The sequence below is a fragment of the Cnephaeus nilssonii genome, assembly GCF_951640355.1.
Source record: "Cnephaeus nilssonii genome assembly, chromosome: 14".
In the NCBI taxonomy this organism is placed as follows: domain Eukaryota; kingdom Metazoa; phylum Chordata; class Mammalia; order Chiroptera; family Vespertilionidae; genus Cnephaeus; species Cnephaeus nilssonii.
In genome coordinates this window covers 66,609,114-66,631,889 of record NC_137085.1, presented here as the reverse complement: position 1 = coordinate 66,631,889, position 22,776 = coordinate 66,609,114, and the positions used below count along the sequence as shown (strand labels likewise).

Sequence of the window (22,776 nt, the reverse complement as noted above, 5' to 3'; positions counted from 1 at the left end):
CCCTCCCAACTGTCCTCCCCTGCAGGCCTGGTCTCCCCCAACTGCCCTCCCCTGCAGGCCTGGTCCCTCCCAACTGCCCTTTCCTGCTGGTCTGATTGTCCACAGCTGCCCTCCCTTGCAGGCCTGGTCCCCCCCAACTGCCCTCCCTTGCAGGCCATCTTGTGGTGGCCATCTTGTGTCAACATGGGGACAGGATCTTTGAACACATAGGGGCAGCCATCTTTGTGTGTTGGAGTGATGGTCAATTTGCATATTACTCTTTTATTAGATAGGCTAGAGGCCTGGTGCACGGGTGGGGGCCGACTGGTTTGCCCTGAAGGGTGTCCCGGATCAGGGTGGGGTTCCCTTGGGGTGTGGGGTGGCCTGGGCAAGGGGCCCGTGGTGGTTTGCAGGCCAGCCATGCCCCCTGGTGACCCAAGCGGAGGCCCTGGTATCTGGGATTTATTTATCTTCTATAATTGAAACTTTGTAGCCTTGAGTGGAGGCCAGGGCAGGCCAGGGCAGGCGGAAAGCTTGGCTTCCTCCATTGCTGGGGAAACCCAAGCCTCCTGCTCACTCTGTGGCTGCAGCCATCTTGGTTGGGTTAATTTGCATACTTGCTCCTGATTGGCTGGTGGGCGTGGCTTAGCGTAGCAGAGTGATGGTTAATTTGCATGTTTCTCTTTTATTAGTGTAGACTAGAGGCCTCGTGCATGAAACTCGTGCATGGGGGGGTCCCCCCCCAGCCCAGCCTACACCCTCTCCAATCTGGCACCCCTCAGGGCATGTCCGACTGCCGGTTTAGGCTTGATCCTGGGGATCGGGCCTAAACCAGCAGTCAGACATTCCTCTCACAATCCAAGACTGCTTGCTCCTAACTGCTCACCTGCCTGCCTGCCTGGTCACCCCTAACTGCCCCCCCTGCTGGCCTGGTCACCCCCAGTTGCCTCCCTCTGCCAGCCTGGTCACCCCCAACTGTCCTCCCCACTGGCTTTGTTGCCCCTAACTGCCCCCGCCCACTGGCCTGGTTGCCACCAACTGTCCCCCCTGCTGGCTTGGTCACCTCTCACTGCCCCCCTCTGCCAGCCTGGTCGCCCCTCACTGCCCCCCCCCCCCCCTTGCTGGCCTGGTCGCCCCATGCAGCCTGCTGTTCAGTCATTTGGTCATCCCTCACTAAGCCCCCTGCTGGCCTAGTTGTCCCATGCAGCCTGCTGTTCAGTCGTTTGGTCATCCCTCACTCACCCCTCTGCTGGCCTTGTCACCCCACGCAGCCTGCTGTTTGGTCGTTACTGTGAGGGTGTCCTGACCAATTTGCATACTATCCTTTTATTAATATAGAGGACAAGAGAAAGAGAAAATTAGGTCACCAAGTTGATTGAGCAGCACTCATCTCTTGCTGATGTGATTATGAGCAATGGTCTTTCTTTCTTCTTATGTTTCTGCATCTTCCAAATTGTCTACAGTGATCATCATTAATTTACAAACACGAAGATAGCGACACTGGTGTGTGTGCCTGAAGACCAGCCAGGCAGCCTTCTTCTCATCGACAAGGCTCACTGGGAGTAATGGGGGTGCAGAGCCCTGGTCAGAGCATTCTCTCTTGAGGGCCCAGCTTGCTGTGCTTAACTCCAGAAATATGTGAGCTATGCATTCATCACAAGAGCAACTGTACTCCTAAACAGAGAGAATTTCCAGAAACTCAAGGCAAAAATCCTCTTTTCTAAAAATTTCCTAGCCAGGTGCATCTGAAAACTCTTGAACCAGGTCACTGAAATATCCCCTTCCCACCCTTGTCGTCACACCGTATTCATTTCAGTTGCACTGTGCTGCCTGTACATCTAGGGATACCTGGCCCCACTGAAGGAGGATGAGCTGAGTGTGGCCTGCCGACAGCTGGCATCTTTTCCTCCCTCAGTGCCTGGGGCAGAAATGCTTGCTCACTTTGAAATCAAATGACAGAATAAACAGGCACTTGCTCCCATCCCAAGGGTTCTTAGTGATTGGCTGCTGAGGTCTAGCTCTGGGACTGATTTCCTTTATGATCAAACTTTTAAAAAATCTATTTATTTTATTGTGGATATATATATATATATATATATATATATATATATATATATATATACTAGAGGCCCGGTGCACGAAATTCGTGCACGGAGGGGGGTTGTCCCTCAGCCCAGCCTGTACCCTCTCCAATATGGGACCCCTCAAGGGATGTCCGACTGCCCGTTTAGGCCCGATGGGATCGGGCCTAAACGGGCAGTCGAACATCCCTCTCACAATCCAGGACTGCTGGCTCCCAACTGCTTGCCTGCCTGCCTTCTTGATTGCCCCTAACCACTCTGCTGCCAGCCTGTTTGCCCCCAACTTCCCTCCTCTGCCGGCCTGGTCACCCCTAACTGCCCTCTCCTGCAGGGTTGATCACCTCCAACTGCCCTCCCTTGCAGGCCTAGTCCTTCTCAACTGCCCTCCCTTGCAGGCTGGGTGCCTCCCAACTGCCCTCTCCTGCTGGCCATCTTGTGGTGGCCATCTTGTGTCCACATGGGGGCAGGATCTTTGACCACATGGGGGCAGCTATATTGTGTGTTGCAGTGATGATCAATCTGTATATTACTCTTTCATTAGATAGGATACCTCCAAAGCACAATGAGTAAGAATCTGAAGGTTTATGTGGCTTCTATTTGGTTTCTAGGACAAAGTTCTTTCCTTTACCCACCACTCACTTCTCTCCTTTTACTCTTGAATGTTAATTTCAACATAATTTTTGTAACACCTCTTGAAAAGGATCCCACCAAGTTTTTGATAGTCCACATGATAAAACTTACAGAATAATACAGCATGAGACTTTCATTCTCTCACTAACTTCTTCATATAACTGTAATTCCTCAGCCTCTAAAGAATGAAAAAGGAAAATAAAAGTGCCTTCTCTCATTCCAAGGCCTTTCTCAGTCAGGCAACCACAAAAAGAAAGAATGAGCCTACAATTCATGTCATGAAATCTCTATCAGGCATAATTCAAATCAAATCCCATCATGCAAAGTCTGGGATACTTAAAATGTATAAGAGAACAGTGGTGACCTGGGGGAGAACTTATGAAACCTTGTCTCCTGCTTTTGCTGACTATTCTTTTCCTTATGCTAGACTCCAAGTCCCTATCGGGGACTTGGTCAGGCGGCTGTGGGTGCTAACCCACGCCACCTGGATCCGTGATCCGGTACCTGGGCAGGCCTCTGCGGGTGCTAACCCATGACGCCTGCCATGGTCTGTGATCCATGATCGTGGACCTGGGCAGCCTGCTGCAGGCTTTAACCCACGCTGCCTGCCCTGCTCTGAGATCGGTGATCACGGACCTGGGCAGCCGGCTGTGGGCTTTAACCCACGCTGCCTGACCTGGTCCATGATCCCTGATAGGGGCTTTAAGTCAGCTGCCACTGGCAATGGCTGACTCGAAGCCCTTATCCAGGACCTGGTCAGGCGGCTGTGGGCGCTAACCCAAGCTGCCTGCCCTCGTCCGAGATCGGTGATGGCGGACCTGGGCAGGCAGCTACGGGCGCTAACCCTCGCCGCCTTCCCTGGTCCGTGATCCCTCATCATGGACCTGGGCAGGCGGCTGCAGGCCTTAACCCACGCTGCCTGCCCAGCTCTGAGATCAGTGATGGACCTGGGCAGGCAGCTGTCCTGGTCCGTGATCTGTGATCGTGGACCTGGGCAGCCGGCTGCCGGCCTTAACCCACGCCGCCTGCCCTGGTCCGCGATCGGTGATGGCGGACCTGGGCAGGCGGCAGCGGGCGTGAACTCACGCCGCCTGCCCAGGTCCGCGATCGGGGATGGCGGACCTGGGCAGGCGGCAGCGGGCGTGAACCCACGCCGCCTGCCCAGGTCCGCGATCGGGGATGGCGGACCTGGGCAGGCGGCTGCCGGCCTTAACCCACGCCGCCTGCCCAGGTCCGCGATCGGGGATGGCGGACCTGGGCAGGCGGCTGCCGGCGTGAACCCACGCCGCCTGCCCAGGTCCGCGATCGGGGATGGCGGACCTGGGCAGCCGCCTGCCGGCCTTAACCCACGCCGCCTGCCCAGGTCCGTGATTGGTGATGGCGGACCTGGGCAGGCGGCTGCCGGCCTTAACCCACGCCGCCTGCCCTGGTCCACCATCATGGCTTGGATCTCACTGACATGGGTGCTGCCCTTTCCCCCCCGCCATCTTTGCTGGTTTAACGTGTATATTTGCTCCTGGTTGGCCGGTGGGCGTGGCCGGTGGGCGTGGCTTATGGGTGTAGCGAAGGTGCGGTCAATTTGCATATTACTGTTTTATTAGATAGGATAACATAAAACTCACCATTTTTCCTATTTAAATGTATAATTTAGTGCATTCACCATATTGTACATTCACAATATTGTTCAACTGTCACCACTCTCCATTTCCAGAACTTTTCATCACCCCAAACATAGACTCTGCACCCAGTAAACACAAACTCTCCAGCCCCCTCTTTCTCCCTGTCCCTGGTAGCTTCTATTCGACTTTGTCTCTTCAAAGTTGCCTATTCTAGGTACCTCATATAAGTGAAATCATATGACATTTGTTCCTTTGTGCCTAGCTTATTTTACTGAGCAAAAATGTTTTCGACGTTCGTCCATGTTGGAGCTTGTATCAGAATTCCATTCTTTTTTTAGGCTGAATAATATTCTACTGTGTGTCTGTACTACATTTTGCTTATCCATTCACCCATGGATGGGCAAGTGGGTTATTGTCACCTTTTGGCTACTGAACATAATGCTACTCTGAACATTTGTGTACAAGTATCTGTTCAAGTCCCTGCATTCATTTCTTTTGAGTATATGCCTAGAAGTAGAACTACTGGATCATATGATAGTTCATGTTTAACTCTTTGAGGAACTGCCAAACTGTTTTCCACAGCGACTATACCATTGTACGTGTCCACCAGCAATGCACAAGGGCTCCAATTTCCCACATCCTCACCAACACTTGTTATTTTCCATTTTTTTTAAATAATAGCCATCCAATAGGTGTGGAGTGCTATCTCCTCGTGGTTGCGATCAAACATTTAAAGCACATCTTTCTCTGTGGTTGTGGCCACCTGTGAACTGTACAGGGACGGTAATTTAATCATCATTTGACTCCAGCTCTGGGGTCAAACAGCTTTGAGTTTAAACCCCAGAAGGAAATCAGCTCCATGAGGGAAGGAATGTTAGGCTGTCTCATTTTCTAATGCATCCCCAGTCCCTAGAAGAGAGGCTGGCATATAGTAAGAGCTCAATAATATCTGTCAAATGGATGAATTCCAGCTCCATCACTTACTAGCAATGTGACCTGACTTGTTAATAACCTAAGTCTCTGTTTCCTTGACCAGATGCAGGAAGACAGACAGTGCCCTTTGCCAGGGCTGCGTGAGGCTGAACTGCCACAGTGCCCTCAGAGTGCTTGCACGCCTCCTGACACACCGTGAGCACTCTGTAAATGGTAGCTGCAATGCTTGCTATGACTAAGCAGGGGGCTTCTTACACGGGCCAGTGCTGAGCCCGGTCTGCAGCACTGCGATGAGTTTCCAGAGGCAGGCAGGGTGCCATGGGCTTAGGGATCTGGGCTGCTTTCATGCTAAGCCAGAGCTTTACAGCAGGAAGGAAGGGGAAGTGCTGCAAAATCCATTAAGCCCAGAGCTCCCCAGAGCAGTCGCACTCCCCAGCAATGATGTTGGGAAGCCGGAGGCAGAGGGAGGAGAACCAGAGGCGTGCTCCCACTGGGCCCGGCCAGCAGGACCTTAAGCCAGAACTGTGAGGTTGCAACGGGAGGAACACTCAATGGGGATTAATGACCAGTGATGGATAGGGGGTCTTGTAGGGACAGTGACCATGTTTTTTCAAGATGCAGAGTAATACACTGGGGAAATGTAGCTTCCTGTAACCTAATGTTATGGAATGCTGTGTCCAGGAGGAAGTAGACGGAGGAGGGGAAAGCTGGGGATTTGCCCCTTTGCTCAAGTGCTGATAGAAAAATGCATCTCCCATCTGGGTGCCGAAGTGTAGATTCTTGGGAATGCAGGAGGCTGAAGACTGAGCCCCAGCTTGGTCCATTACAGGTCCAGTGAACAGATGCTGGAGGGTGTCAAGCAGATTTCTCTGAGGAGGAGGGTACTGTCTACTTTCAGCCCCAGTGTGGTTTGTCTGTCTTATCAACTCTACGGAGCCTGCTGGTATATTTCAGAAGTGGCACATGCATTATTCCAGCAGCTAAGTCACCTATATATTAATTTTTATGGTTTTCATGGCATAGAAGGTCAACAGATCCTACTCTGTGCTTACCACAGTCTCTCAGAGGCGCAGACTCAAGCCTGCAGGGTGTGCCCCCTCAGGCACTGCTGAGCTGCTGGTGCTCTGGGCACCAGACTGAGTGCCCAGAAACAGCCTCTCACGACGGAGAGGCCTGCAAGGACTCAGGGAGGGTAGCAATGGGGACAAGCAGAACCAGGGCTTGGTCCCTGGAGCTACTGGTGTAATGGATAGTCAAAGATTATGCAGCCCAAGTTTCAGGATTAGGGCCCAAAATGGGAGAAAAGCCAATGAAAGAAGTTAAGAGGAAGCAATCTTGGGAGCAAATGGGTATTGCGGGGATCCCTGTCTTGCCAGAGACAGACCTGAGGCCTTCGAGTGACCAGTGTTTTTGGAGCAGAAGGAAGTCCCATAGGTGGGAGAGCTGGCTGCGGGGAGCACAGGACTCCCTTGCCTCCTCCACCTCCAGCGCTTCTCTAAGAAGAGGGGGAGGCAGGGCAGAACTCTGGGCCCTGCTGCCCACCGTGAGCTTGGAGCTCTCCTGGCCTCAAGGCCCAGGTGCTGGCCTGAACCCAAGCAGCCCACTGGAGTCCCAGCGGGCAGCGAGTGTGAGAGAGTCATTCCACACCTCTGAGTGAGTTGTTTCCTCCTCCTTTGATGGAGGATTCAGCCTCTCTTTATGACGAAACAAAGCCCATAATTATAATCCTGTGGCAACGCTTCTGTAAACAGTAGCTTGAGTTGAAAAGACCAGCTCCGAATCGGTGAGAAATGGAGGCCATCATCAGCCTCCTCTGGGGATGGTTCCCTGACGTCTGCTCTGAGCTTGTTTTCTAAACTCAGATGGTGACCTGCAGGCCACTTCAGCCTCTCCCAGACCCGCCAGATAACACAAGGAGGGGGCGTGAGCAGTGGTGGGGATCCTCGGAGATAACGTGGTGTGTTGGTCTTTGTGGACCTCAGCCATGTTTTCCTTTTTCCCTTCTCCCTATGCGTATTTGTAGTTTGCTGCAGGTTAAACAATTGAATGTCACTGATTTTCTTCTAAATGTTTTACCTTTTATACTTTGTTCCTTCTTTATTTGTTGACAAAACCAGAAAGAACATTCTGCTCCTCTAAAAGTGAGTTCATACTGAAACCTAGAGACGTAATCTGGCCATTGCTTGAAATTTTAAAGACAGCTGTATGGCTGGGTGAAGTCTTCCTTTTTCACTGCAGCTCCCCCTGCTCCACACTCCACCCCCCTCAACTCCTTGGTCTTTTTGATCAATCCAGACCCTGTCCTGGTTGTCTCCAGGGCCAGATACCAGATTCCTGCCCTGCACCCCCTACCCTTCTTTTTCTCCAGGACTCTTTTCCCTTCTCATCTATTTTTCTCTAGGGGAGATTAAATGTTTGATGAGAGATGCAGGGAATCAATTAAGTAGGCTCTTTGGACAAAAAGTACATTAAGTAGCATGAGTCACACACAGTGCCTTAGAACGGTCTTCCTCTATCCAAAGGCTTATCGCAGGATTGCAAGCTGTTGGCTGTCTCTGGGCCGCTGAAGCCAGCAGGCTCCTGGGAGCTGCACAGAACAATCCTAACCTTTCCTGGATTGTCAGGCTGGAGTTCAGCACTTTGCCTCTCTCATCTGCCCAGGAGGCCCACAGGACCAAGTGAATGCTGATGGTGTCCACAGAGCACCAGAGAGCCAGCTGGAAATGGGAAAATAAAGGCACACCATGCAGTGTTCTGTGATGACAATGACCAATACCTGGCTTCAGAGAAGTTTTAATTGACTTGATAGTCTCTTTGGACTTTTGTTTATTTTCTAACTTCCTGTCTTACCATTTATTTTAATTTAAATTTTTTTTCAATTACTTACAGTTCACATTTAATATTGTATTAGTTTCAGGTGTACAGCATGGTAGTTAGACATTTATATAACGTATGAATTGAACTTCTCAATAAGTCTAGTACCCACCTGACACCATACATAATTGTTACAATATTATTGAGTAGCCCTGGTCAGTGATCTCAGTGGTTAGAGCACGAGCCCTATTATGGAAGGGTTATGGATTTGATTCCCGGGCAAGGGCAGGTACCTGGGTTGCAGGTTCAAACCCCAGCCCCAGTTGGTGCATAGACTATATTCCATATGCTGTACTTTATACCCCCATGACTATTTTGTAACTGCCAATTTGTACTTCTTAATCCTATATCCTTTTTGCTTTTGTAAAAAATTATTTTTATTGATTTTATAGAGGAAGGGAGAGGGGGAGAGAGATAGAAACATCAATGATGAGAGAGATTTATTGATTGGCTGCCTCCTATAGGCCCCACACTGGGGATCAAGCCCACAACCTGGGCGTGTGTCCTGACTGGGAATCGAACGGTGACCTCCTGGTCTATAGGTTGACGCTCAACCAGCCAGGCCTCTTTACCTTTTTTATCCAGCCCCACCTCTTTCCCATCCGGCAACCATCAGTTTGTTCTCTGTATCTATGACTTTGTTTCTGTTTGGTATGTTCATTTATTTTTAGATTCCTCATATAAGTGAAATCATATGGTATTTGTCTTTCTCTGTCTGGCTTATTTTATTTAGCACAATACCTTCTAGGTCCATTCATGTTGTTGCAAATGGTAAGATTTCACATTCTTTTTTATGGTCAAGTAATATTCCCTTATATATATGCACCACTTTTTTTATTACAATTGTCTGTCAGTGGACACTTAGGTTGCTTCCATATCTTGGCTATTAGAAATAATGCTGCAGTGAACATAGGGGTGCATATGTTTTTCAAATTAGTGTTTTGGATGACTTCAGCTAAACACCAGAAGTGACTGCACCAATTTACATTCCTACCAACAGTGCATGAGGGTTCCCTTTTCTCCACATCCTCACCAACACTAGCTGTTTATTGATTAGTGATGATAACCATTCTGACAGGAGTCAGGTGGTATCTCATTCTGGTTTTAATTTGTAGTTCTCTGATGTTTAGTCATGTTGAGCTTTTTTTCATATGTCTGTTGCCTACCTGTATGTCCTCTCTGGAGATAGGTACCTCTGCAGGTAGCTGTACTGCCTGGGAGCCTTCTCAGATTAGCCATCCTTGCTCATAGCCACACAGGAGATCCCATGTGATCCCACTCCTCTTTGACACAGGTGACTGGACTAGGGTGGACACCTGACCTGAGCCAGGCCCACCAATAGGTTGGCCTATGCCATGCAGCTTGTGTGCCAGCCACAGGGAAAGCTGTGCCAACCAGAACACCCCTCTCATGGCCTTGTACTGTTAAAGATAAACTGAGGTATAGAAGAGTTTATTTGAGCAAAGTTATTCCAACCTGCCAGCGCCAAACTGGAAGTGGTTAGAAGCACTGCCCCCAGGAGCCAGGGGAAAGGCCTTTATAGAGAAGAGGCAGAAGCAAAGACAGGAAGCGACCGGGTTGACTGTAGCTGGAGCGGGCACCTTCTCTGGGAAAGCCCAGTTGGCTGTTTGTGATTGGTTGTCTTTAGGTTCTGAGTTCCTAACCTTGAGGCATTTCAGGCTCAGGTTTTGGCTTGTTTACATAGGGAGCTAAGGCATAAAGCCACCTCACTCTAACGGCCTTCTTTTTAAATTAATTTAAAAGTGCTTAGGCCCTGAGGGAAGTTGTTAGAGCCCTTGAGCTGAAAAGTCAGGAGAGCCAAGCTGAGGGTGCCATTGGGGGCTCCTGTGCCTGTCACGTGAAGAGCGAGCAAAGTCTCCCAGGAGGCTGGAAAGAAAGAAAGAAAGCCCAGGGACTAGAGTGAGGCAGGGAAGTGAAGCCACGTGGCTCCTGAGAGAAAGGAGCAGCCAGGCCCGCCCTTCCCTTCCTCCCCCCAGTCCACCTCTGTGCCTCGTTGTCTGCTCTCGGGTGCTATGTTATAACACAGTCGATCCCTCACTTGCTCGCGTAGCTTGCACGGGTTTCTTTCCCTTGTAATGGAGAGATTAAAACACAGTTCTCAAAGCAGGTAAAGTAATTTGTGCCATAACATGGAGGAACAGAGGAACCCCATGAGGTCCTCCTTCTAGGTCTCGGTGCTTCTGCCCTCTTCACAGAAGGCTAAGCTAATTTTCCATGTTATTCTCTCCTTAGGGTAACACGAAAAGAGGGAATAGAATGCGTCGAAGGAAAACTGCCTCCCTGAAGTAATTGCCTTTATGCATTTGATGTAACACTAGAAGAACCATCATGCACTCGGGCACTGGCCAATCCTTTCACCACCAATACACAGACCTTCTCTGACTTGGGCTCCATGCTAGATACGGGAAGATGGGGATGCGCACCTGTTCTTGAGGTGTTCACAGGGAGACGTGGAGTAGACTGCAGGCAACTAAGTCACCATAAGACGTGGGGACTACTGTGGCAGGGGGGACACAAATGCTCCTCTGAGAAGGGAAATGACTCATTTCACCTGAGGAGTTTGGAGGTTTCAACACCTACGAGGGGATTTTGAACTGAATCTTGAAAGGGGAGTAACTGCCTGGCAGTTTGGAAAGGAAGGAAGGAGGCAGGCACTCCAGGCAAAGGGAACAGAATGTGCAAAGGCAGGAAGTTGAGTTATAGAACCAAGAGGAAGTCAGTGTGGTTGGAAAAGTGGATGTTTTGGGTGAGTGGCAGGAATATGGTTAGGTTGCGGTCAGATTTTGAAGAGCTGTATATACAATTAACAATGCAATTAATAATTATAATAAGTATTATTTATTATTCTCTACCAGAGACCAAGTAAGTCAGTTATATGTATTACTAGTGGCCCGGTGCACAAAATTCATGCACGGGGGGACGGGGGGACGGGGGTAGTGTTCCTCAGCCCGGCCTGCACCCTCTCTAATCTGGGGTTCCTTGAAGGATGTCCTACTGCCGGTTTACAGGGATCGGACCTAAACCAGCAGTCGGACATCCCTCTCACAATCCGGGACTGCTGGCTCCAGCCGCTCACCTGCCTGCCTGCCTGCCTAATTGCCCCTAATCACTCTGCCTGCCGGCCTGCTCACCCTCAACTGCCCCCGCCACCAGCCTGCTTGCCCCCAAATGCACCCCCCCTGCCAGCCTGATCACCCCCAACTGCCCCTCGTGCTAGCTTGCTCACTCCCAATTGCCCCCCCCTGCTGGCCTGCTCAGCCCCACCTTTCCTCCCCACTGGCCTGCTCGCCCCCAACTGCCCCCCTGCTGGCCTGCTCACTCCAAACTGCCCCCCCCTCGCACTGTCCTGATCACCTCCAACTGACCCCCACTGACGGCCTACTCACCCCCAACTGGCCCCCCTGCTGGTCTGCTTACCCCCAATGGCCCTGACCCCCACCAGCCTGATCACCCACAACTGCCATCCCATTCTGACCAGATCACCCCCCAGCAACCCAAGCTCCCAGTCCCTCCTTTTTTTTTTCTTTTTTTTTTTTCAGTGCCTCCTTGAGCGGAGGCCAGGGCCTGCTGGAAGCAAGTATCTGGGATTTATTTATCTTCTATAATTGAAACTTTGTAGCCTTGACTGGAGGCCAGGGCCAGCCAGGGCAGGCGGGAAGCTTGGCTTTCTCCATTGCCAGAGGCAACCCAAGCCTTCTGCTCGCTCCAGCTCCATGGCCGCCACCATTTTTGTTGGGATTTATTTATCTTCTATAATTGAAACTTTGTAGCCTTGAGTGAAGGCCAGGGCCTGCTGGAAGCAGGTATCTGGGATTTATTTATCTTCTATAATTGAAACTTTGTAGCCTTGAGCAGATGCCAGGGCCAGCCAGGGTGGGTGGGAAGCTTGGTTTCCTCCATCGCCAGGGCAACCCAAGCCTCCTGCTCACTCCAGCTCTGTGGCCCCCACCATCTGTGTTAGGTTAATTTGCATACTCGCTCCTGATTGGCTGGTGGGTGTGGCTTGTGGGCGTAGCAAAGGTACAGTCAATTTGCATGTTTCTCTTTTATTAGTGTAGATTCTCATTTAGTTAAATGCCACAGGAACGTGTTATGGACAATGTCCAACCAATGTCAAGGTTTTGAAGCTATGTTTTGGGGATAAGGACCCTGGGAGCAATTTTGAGGAGAGACTGGTGTGAGGGAAGCTGAGTAGGCAGCTGTGATTATCTAGGTGAGGAGCAAGCACCTGATCAGAGGTGGTGGAGGCAGAATCAAGAGGAACAGCCAGGCCTGAGACACGCTTGAGGCAGAATTACTGAAATGTGTGGAAAACAGAAAAGAGAACCTCAAGCCAGCTTAAAAGGATTCCTTTGTTAGAGATGGAGTCCAGAGGGATAGCACTAACTGAGACAGATGCCAGGAACAGGAGTGGGCAGGGGGATAGGACTGCATGTAGGGACATTTTAATAAATGCCCTAATAAGAGAGGAAGGGGGAGATCTGTTGGTTATCAGATAAGGGAGTATGAGGCTTGGGAAAGGAGTTAGGGTTGAATATACAAATTTGGAAGTTTTGATCACTCTGTCCTTCTGACGAGTGGAAGAATTCATGGAGGTGTAAAGACAGTTTTCATAATTTAAAAGCCTATTAGCAGTTTAAGATGAGTTATCCCTCCTCTCTGGGATTAATTCAGAGCCCTGCTGGGATTCGGGTCAAGCATCTGCCTCTTTTGCAGGAGGATCTTTTGGGAGTTCTGAATTGAGCACCATGGGTTTCTGAAGGAAAGATGGGGGAGCATAGACTTTTCACCCATAATAGTAGTACATCTCAGGTGGGCTTGGCTTCCTCAGTTTTCACACGTAGCTAAGAATGGTTTCTTTGACCTCCACTTGAGAACCTCACATTTTAGATATTTGAAAGAGGCTGTTTTCCCTCAAAAACGTAGATCAACCCCTGAGAAGGTGCCATTTTGTAGATAAAAGAAAGTGGTTGAATGTCAGCAATTTCATGCAGTTCAACCTACTAGCAGCAAAAGATGGGGATGGTGGGGTGAAATTAAGAGATGTTTTATGCACCTCTGAGTAATTTGTCACAACAGGCATAGGTGTCTCTTTGTTCATTCAGATCATGCATAACTTTAAAAAGGCACTTCTTTATATGTAATTATTTATTTGAAAAAAGGCCTGGTGGTATCACACAGAAAAAAGGCATGGCAGCATTACACAGAGATGCTTCCAAAATGTTCTCTGCCCCTCTGACATGTTGAGCTTCCCCATCCACCCCAGTCACTGAGCACTCAGGCTGCCTGCTCTTCCACACAGCTCTGCGGTCTCCATCATGACCTCGCCAGACCCTGCAGCGGCCGGTTAGGTGCCCTGTGAAGAGGAGTGATACACAGCTGCTCTATGCTCGGCTCTGTGCTAAGTGCTTTATTGATGCTCTTTTCTTCCTTTCTCTTACAGTAGGAATTATCTTGTTTTTTATGGCTTGGGAAACTGAGGCTCTAAGAGACTAGATAACTTGTCCAAAATTACCTAGGAGGTGGTTGCTGTTGGCTAGTTCTTGCTCTGAGCTCTGAATGTCCCCAGTGCACTTTATCTCCCCAAGGGAAGAAGGCAATAAGTGAGGTGATGATTTATCTGCCCTGATTGGGAGTGGGGTGAGGTGAAGAGGGGATACATTTCAGGACACACATCCTATGCTGGTCTCACTGTATGACATTGGATTCTATTTCTGAACAATGAATTGACGATAACACATGAGCTCTTCCAAGGGATGCTGTGATTAAAGGTAAAATCGCTTTAATTTTTACTCAGATAACCCAGAAGGGTGATATTTTGAAAAGGGAGGAGGTATGCCATAAAATTTGTCTTGGATCAGCTATCAGAAAAAGGGAGAGGTTAGTGTGGAATAGATGAATGTCCTAAACGGGGGTTCTCAACTGGGAATGATTCTGTACCCCAGGAGACGTTTGGCAATGTCTAGAGATATTTCTGGTTGTCACACCTGGGAGGGTACTCCTGGCATCTAGTGGGCACATACTACTTCACTCCCCACCCCACCCCCACTGCACAGCACAGCCTCTTACTATAATTATCCAGTCCCAAAGGTGATGGCGAGGAGGCTGAGAGACTCTGGTCCCAGGTGCACCTGCTGGGAGAATAGTTCAGCTGCGCTAGAAGAGCAAGTGAATTACATGAACTATCAAGTATTTTGTAAGCATTTATTTGCACATAAAAAATTACTGTAATTAGAAATTATAAAACATCTAGTCATAAAAACAATTCTCAGGAGGGAGCTTCTATTATTATCATTATTACTTCTACCATTAATATTAGATTCTTAGGAGGTTCTATGAACTTTTTACAAAGTATATTTTAATAGGAAAGAGATGTAGTCAAATTTCAGAGACTTTGCTCATTGGAGCAAGGAGAGGAGCTAATCACTCAGAATTAGTGAAAACTTCAAAATATTGAGGCTCTATTGGTTTATTCCCTTGTAATGGATAGCTCTGCATAATAATCAATGGAGACCCTATTGATTTGCATTTATTTGTCTGTTGCTTTCTAAAGTATGTGATAATTCTAAATATGTTGTAATTCAGTGGAAAAAAAGCCTTGAATTAAATGAGAATGTTTATGTATCAATCTTGACCCTTTTCAGGGGGCACTTCTGTAAGACTCAGAGTCAGTGTCTAATCCTAGGCCTGTCATATGGATTTTATTTCTACTTTGACTTGGAGGAGGATATAAAATCGAAGAGACCAGGGCCTATGTCTTGAACTGAGGGGGGGAAAAATCCAATTTTGGAGCTGGATTTATGAAAAAATACTTCTACCTCCAACCCCCAACTTGATGATATTTTCACTTCAATTATAGAGGTGTAGAGTGAAACGTTATGGAAAGTGCCGAGGTAGATTATTGACGTGCATGGGCATCCTTAGGGCCCAGCTATATATTCTTGAGAACCAGGGAAAACTAATAGCCCAGGCATTCTGAACATTTTTAGAACCATTTGTAACTGATACATGTGGCTCTGCATTATGAATTTAGTAAGTTCATAATTAATGAACTTACTAAATAACAGAACTAGGGAAACTCTAGCGAGTGAATAAGCAGGTATGAGTACCAGGGTAGTTTAATAGAGAAATGGTAAGTGGATTGTGTGTGTGTGTGTGTGTGTGTGTGTGTGTGTGTGTGTGTGTGTTTACCTGTAGGTTATGGCTGTTTGTTGGACTGTGTTGAGAAGGTTCTGAGACCATTTTGTGGAAAAGAGTGCAGTAGTCAACTGGTGACATCTGCTTTGGAAGTGTGGTGGGGAGCCTGGGGACATGTAAGCCATATATTTGACAATATAGTTGACTACTGCTTATGTATTTAACAGCTAAGTACTATCCAAAGCCCTAAATTTAAAAGTTTTCTGAGTTAGATACTGTCAAAAGCAAACAAACAAACTAAAAACTCAGAAAGCTGCCTCTGCTCTGCAATAAAGCAGATTTTAGATCAGAGGAATTTGAAGATGTGTGTCATTGCCATGTACCTTTGGTGCTCCTTGGGGAGCACAATGTAGCAATAGTGTATCTAACAAAAATGTGGGGAACCAGACAGGTACTATACAGTGCATTTCTAAATATCTCCCTTCCATTTCCTTCACTCAACCACTCAAGGAGTTTTAAAAGACTATGATTTTTTTGTCCCTTAGGGATAAAAGAAAAATAAATATTTTTATATATGAATTTAAAATAAAGAACTATTTTACTGGTTCATTGCTTTGGGTCAATTACCCAATGCTCTTTTGGGAGAGGGAGACCCTCACTGCACATAAGAGTTCATTATATGTTGGCTGGCAAATGACTTGGAATAATTTTGTTGTGGAGGATTCCTGCACCTTCCTGTAGAAGAAATACCATCAGGCATTTTTCCTTACCACCTATCTCCCTTCTTCTTTGATTCCTTTTCTAACTTCTTTTTTAAAAAAAAAATATATTTTTATTGATTTCAGAGAGGAAGGAAGAGGGAGAGAGAGATAGAAACATCAATGATGAAAGAGAATCATCAATGGGCTGCCTCCTGCACGCCCCCTACTGGGAATCGAGCCCGCAATCCGGGCATGTGCCCTTGACCTGAATAGAACCTGGGACCCTTCAGTCCACAGGCTGATGTTCTATCCACTGAGCTAAAGCAGCTAGGGCTCTAACTTCTTTTTTGATTTGAACCAATCTTAGATGTCTTTATTATGAGTCTGTTTTGTAGTTGTTACTGTCCTATGACAAAGGCTTTTTTTTTCTACCTCACAAAGAAAATGTGTTTGGATTTGGTCCAAAATAGCATTTTCTCATAAGTTGCTCAATAAGATGATGAGAGCATTTCACCAAGTATCAGGAGACTGCATTCTAATCTGCCCTCTATCTGGTAGTTTGGCCTTGCGCAAGTCATTAAAAGTCTCTCCTCCTTTCTCCACACTGTAAAATAAATAGAGTTAAAGCAGATGTTAGATATTTCTCTTCATAAAAACCATTTTAAATTGTGATAGCTCAGTCTTAGGGCACTTAGGATGCTAACATTAACATTTTACTCAGCAAAAAAATCAGGTTGTGTTTAAAGGTAACTGAATTTCATGGAGCCACTGTGCTAGTTAAGAGAAGTGAACTTATTAGAAAAGAGGTGCTGTCATCCTTATTCACAGAGTGGAATAAATTCTGTCATGTTCAGTGAAGAAGGAGATTACATTTGGTGGTAGATTGTCTAGTAGACAGATGGAAGACCATCCATGAAGTTGAAAAGAAACATGACTAGAGAGGAAGAAAATAAACAAGACAGGTATCACTTAGGGCCCTGTGGCTGCAAGCAACAGAAACTGACTGACTAACCTGAGTGGGAAAAAGGATTTATTAGAAAGTAGGTAACTTCAGAGTCCAATAAATGAGGATGATTCTGGGTATATATGAATTGGGGTAAGTAGGGTTGGGGGAGGGATAACAGATTGGCAAACTCACCGGAACCTCAATAACTGAGAGAAAGGTTGTTTTCCCAGGGCAGAAAGCTATGAAAAGAGGAAGTGGGAAAGGAATGCTGAATATCAAAAATAATACAGGAAAGATAAATATATCTAGAACAAGTAAAAAAAAATAGGAAAAGAATTGGACAGACTTGACCAGCTGTTGGTGATACATCTGTCTGAAAGCAAGAGAAAACATGGTTTACTATTTTAGAGAAGAAGAAATGGGGGGTGGGGGAGGGGTAACCAGGAAAGGAAAGTGAAATAAATCAAACCAAATTACCTTGTTCTGGAGCATATTTAAAGCTGCCCTTCTCCCTTGGGTGCCCGGGCACCTTGTGCTGGGGATCTGAAAGAGGAGAGACATGACTGCTGCCCTCAGAGAGCTGCAGGCCAGGAACACACTGTAGTGAATTCCTTCATTTATTGAGTGCCCACTAGGTGCCAAGCTTCTTGCTGAGGGCTTTAAAAGCATATGCAGCTGCCCTAACTGGTTTGGCTCAGTGGATAGAGCGTTGGCCTGTGGACTGAAGGGTCCCAGGTTCGATTCCGGTCAGAGAGCTCATGCCCGGGTTTCGGGCTCGATTTCCAGTGGGGGGTGTGCAGGAGGCAGCTAAACGATGTTTCTCGCTCATCGATGTTTCTGACTCTCTGTCCTTCTCCCTTCCTCTCGTAAAAATCAGTAAAATATATATATATTTAAAAAAAGATGCAGCTGTAAAAAAAGAGGCATCTCTTACCCTTTGGGATAGCATAGATGGACTTGGAAAATATTATGCTAATTGAAATAAGCCAATCTGAGAAAGACAAATATTACATGATCTTACTTATTTGTGGAATCTAATAAATAAAATGAATTGACCAACAAAATAAGACCCAAAGCATAGAGATACGGAACAGACTGACATATCTCGATGTGGGGTTGGGGAGATGAGAAAAGATAAACCAAAGAACTTATATGCTTACTAGAGGCCCGATGCGTGAAATTTGTGCAAGAGTAGGCCTTCGCAGCCCTGGCTGCCTCGGCCCTCACAGCCCCGGCTTTGTCTGGAAGGTGGTCCGGAAGGTCGTTTCACTGTTCGACCATTCGGTAGATGTGTATATTATGCTTTTATTATTATAGATGGGCATAGCCCATGGGCACGGGCAATAGGGTAGTGAAGAAATGGCGGGGGGGGGGGGGTGGGTGTTAAGGGCTGGAGTGATGGGGGTAAAGGAGGAGAAAAAGGGAGATATCTGTAATACTATCAACAATAAAAAGTGTATTTAAAAAAAAAAAGCCTATCGCATTTAATCTCCCACGTGTCCTTTGAGGCTAGTCCTGTTGTTATCTCTATCATATAGGTGCCACAGAGAGGGGGAGCGGAGAAATAGACTGTAGCTAGGAGGCAGGCAAGGCACAGCGGGGGCTCAGCCCCCAGGGGCTTCCAGGTCTAGGCCCTTTTTGCTGCTGTGTTGTCTTTCTTAGGAAATAGAAGAGGAGAAATAAAACAGACTAAGAAAAAGGGAAGGAGCAGCTCAGCCCTGTGGTTTCTCTGGTTATTGCAGTTCACCGAGCACCGTTGTGTTTAGGGAACTGATTCACGTTCGCTCCCTATTGGAGGCTGCAGTAAATTATTCAGGACAGCCCCGGACAAGCTGTGCACCAGAGCAGCCCGCAGCCGCTGCAAAGCAGGGCAGAACTTGCCGCTCTCCGTCTGGGGCAGACCAACTTATCACGCTGAGCTTCTACAAGATGACATTCTGACTGGCTGGCTCTGCAGATGACCCCCCGGCCCTGCACCCCCCACCCCACCCCAAGGTTCAGCTTTCATGTCTAAAATTTTTATTTGACACCAGGATAAAAATGTGTTGTCTCTTCTGGGCCTGTCTATCAGCTGTGAATGGAAATCTCAGTGATTATTATTTCCAGTCTAGCAGAATCACTGGCTCTCCGACGCTTGTATTGAAACATCCCAAATGTCAACACATGGCTCTCGAAACATGAAACTGTGTTCCCGGCTTTTAAGGTGACATGATCATTCCTCCCCCTTTTAAAATATATCTTATTACTATTTATTAAAAAGTATGTGGCTCAGTTGGTTGAGCATTATTCCATGCACCATCAGTCCCATTCTCAAGCAGGGCACATGCCCGGCTTGTGGGCTCCATCCCCAGCGTGGGGCGTGCAGGAGGCAGCTGATTGATGCGTCTCTCTCATCATTGATGTTTCTATCTCTCTCTCCCTTCCTCTCTCTGAACTCAATAAAAACATATTTTTTAAAAGTATGCTTACTTGTATAATAGAAAAAAAACTCATGTATTAAGAAGAATGCCCGATGTGCTATGGTTAATCTGAAATGAATCACTTCTCTGCTACCAGTGCCATTGTTTGTAAGGAGTCTATTGCAGGTGTGACTGGTTTCCCCCGACACCAAACCTCAAACCTAAATAGCCAAGGGGGAGAGTACCGCATGTGAGCCCAGGCCCGGCCTCCTGCTTTCCTTCCTTGCCACCTTCCCCACTGCCCTTTCGTGGCCGATGGGCCTTCCCTTCACGCTCTGGGCAGAAGTTACCTCGCGGCCGGTGCAGTGTGGGGCGTCAGCCTTCCCGCCCATCTGCGGCCACTGCTTTGGGAACGCTGGGCCGCTGCCTCTGTTTTCTTTTCCTTTAAGAAGTCATTGAAGTCCGGAGTGTCGGCAGTGACCTCTGGAAATGTTTTTACAGCTTACAGAGACTTCCTGACATGTTTTATTAGCTCTTGGTGCTAGCTAATAAAGTGAGTCTTAGCAAGCTGCCTAACGTGACAGATTTAGAGCTGTTTCCAAAGGAACATTCCCCGCGTTGCCTTGGAGGAGGCGGGATGACAGACCCTTGGCCACCACTTTCTGTGCCGTCAGTGGGGCCGGAGTGACTACTTCTCGGAGAAAGCGGGCCATCCCTTTAGGAAATACAATGACCAACTCGTGCTGAGAGAGCCTCGGATGCGAGGCCCGGCCCCGGGAAGCCAGACATTGATGCTCTAGGGGTTGCTGGATGAGTTATTCCAAAAGCTCTTTTTTTTTCCTACCTTCACGAAGGTAAACATAAGCCAAAGTGGCCAACTGCCTTCTAAGAAGAAAAGAAAACAGCTCTCCTTTCCGGTTTATAAACATTAAACACACTCTCTTTTCTCTGTATTTTTTGTGACTTAGAGAGGAGGTTTAGCGAGGTGGTCTGGGGTTTAGGTCCTGCATTTCCAGACTTAGACTCACGTTCTGCCTCTGCCATTCGCCAGCTGGTGACGCTGGGCGGGTGTCCACGTAAGCCATGGTCTCCTCATATGAAAGTGGGGATGACAAGCATAGGGGATTGCGGGTGCTAAAATGTGACGATGCATGTAGCATGCTTAGCGAAATGCTGACACATAAGCAAGCACTCCAAAAAGTGTTAGCTCTGAAGTTATTTTATTAAATTCTTTGTATGAAAAAATTTGTTTGCGGAACAGAATTTATCTGTGAGCCTCTCTCTATCATTTTACACAACTCCTTCCTCCCTCTCTCCACACATACACATTTCTGCACCATTTACAAATAATCACCTGGACTATTCTTACTTTGGAGGAATAATTTACTCTTAAATAGGTGTAACAGAAAAAAGCAAAAAAGGTATTTTAAACACAGGTGGCAGGCATTTACTTGTACCCCTAGCTTTTTGTGACAAACAAGGCAGAGAACACATTTCAGATAGCTGGTAGCAGTCAGGCACCAAAGGTTTCTAATGTGAAACTCCATCAGAACCCAAAGCAAGAAAAGCTTTAAAAAACCATCTGGGAACAGTTGGTTAACCAGCCCTTTCCTCCTCCTTTTTATCTCTAGTCTTTATCTCACATCCAACAAGAGTCTTAGTAGATGGCACAGCCATTGAGAAGAGGACACCAGGGCAGGAGGGCATCTGTAAGCCCCTCTATGAGACAGTTGATCAATTCATGTTAGATCATGGATGGCCGCAATGACAATTATCCTTACATTATCGATAAGCAAACTGGGGTGAATCTGTCATGTTATCGATGGCCAAATCACGAAGTTCACAGAGGCAGAGCTTATAATTGGCTTTTGTCTTCATGAAACCCTGGTCTCTCTACTGCCTGAGGGCTCCCAGATGTCAGTGCGGGAGTTGGTGCTGCCTGCGACAGAATGAGGGAAATAAGGACATGGCAACACATGCCTCATACTTACCCTTCAATTTGTTCCATGTGAAGGGCTGTCCTTTATTCTGAGCTTTATTTTTTCCTTCTTATTTCTTTCTTTTGGTATTTTAAATGCCCTTTCTTTTATGAAATGATAGTGAGAATTGATGAGGCATTTTTAATTGTCCTTATTTAAAGGAGACAACTTATGGTCATCTGTTTGCCCGATTCTTAAAATTTTGCTGGATTTTGAAATCCAGAAGTCCAGTCCTACTATGTGACACTCTTTTGCTTCCCTCAGAGTACATGCACATGTCTTACGTGCCCTTGTTTGCTCTCTGTGATACTCCTCAGAGTCGAGGGGCCGAGTATGTGATTGCGGCTGGTATTTCTCATGGAGATGTAATGATGTTCAAGACTTACCTGCTCCCAGATAGGATGAAGGAATGTTTCCTAAGTTGTCCACATTCTACCAAAAATGATTCTAGTTAAGAATTCTCTGGGAAACATTAAAATTTCAGATTCTAGAGTCCTGCCTTCAGAGACTGATTCAGCAGTTCTGGGCGGTACCCAAATTTGAGTTCTTAGGACCTTTTTGAGAGGATACTGATGCTGCTCATCTGGGAACCCTCACTCAAAGGTGGTGGGCCCCATATGAATGGTCTCTTCCCCGCATCAAGATTCTTTTATCTTTCCATAGAGTCATGGCAAAGTGTCAAGGTCAATTTGTGAATTATATGAGATTTCTGCATCCATTTCTGGTTAGGACATTGGAAAGAATCGCCTGATTTGCTTTAATCACTTCCTTACGAAATCAAGTTAAGTAAAATTAATCTTTAAAATATTGCCTACATTTGAAATCACTTTGGCTTCACTAAACATATCATACTTCCAAGCTGAACCCTGGGCCCACCGGGAAGGTCTTCGTCCTGTGCGTGACATCAGTCAGTTGCCATGGAAGCGAAGGCTGTGCTATCAATTCCACCGCCATGCAGACTTCCCTCTGGTGCAAATCAACTGAGAATTCTTTCTTTTTTGGATCCTACTCAGTGAGGATATTTAGTGTAAACACTGACTTTTATTAAAATACTTTAATGATTTATGGTTTCCAAACATTTTCTGCCATCACATTTTTCACATGAACAGCATTCTTCCAACAATAACAGAACTCGTTGCACGGAAGGATTATTGGCTCAGGAGAGATGAATCCCTTAGCTGGGACACCCGGGCGGCTTGAAAAGCTGTCTCCTTCCCAGGAGACCTTTTCAGCACTGCCCACACCCCGGGATTCACTTATACAGGTGACCTTTGCGGCGGTCAGATATGCTGCCCATATCCAAAAAGTAGACTTTCCTGGGGTGAAAGGGTAGGCGGCAGCACCTCTGAATAGAATGTGCTCAGCCAAACAGCCCAGGAATCGAGCACGTTTTACCAAAGTTCTCCTCTTCCCCATGGTGACCTCTTTTAATAAAGGAGTAGGTGTGGGTAGAGAGTTCGTGCCTTTGCTTCCCTCA

General features: G+C 47.2%; 1 protein-coding gene across 3 annotated transcripts in view; it reads left to right on the top strand.

Moving 5' to 3' along the window:
• The window catches only part of MOB3B (MOB kinase activator 3B), a 196,282-nt gene that overhangs the window by 104,829 nt on the left and 68,677 nt on the right, over nucleotides 1–22,776 (top strand). The window lies entirely within an intron of this gene.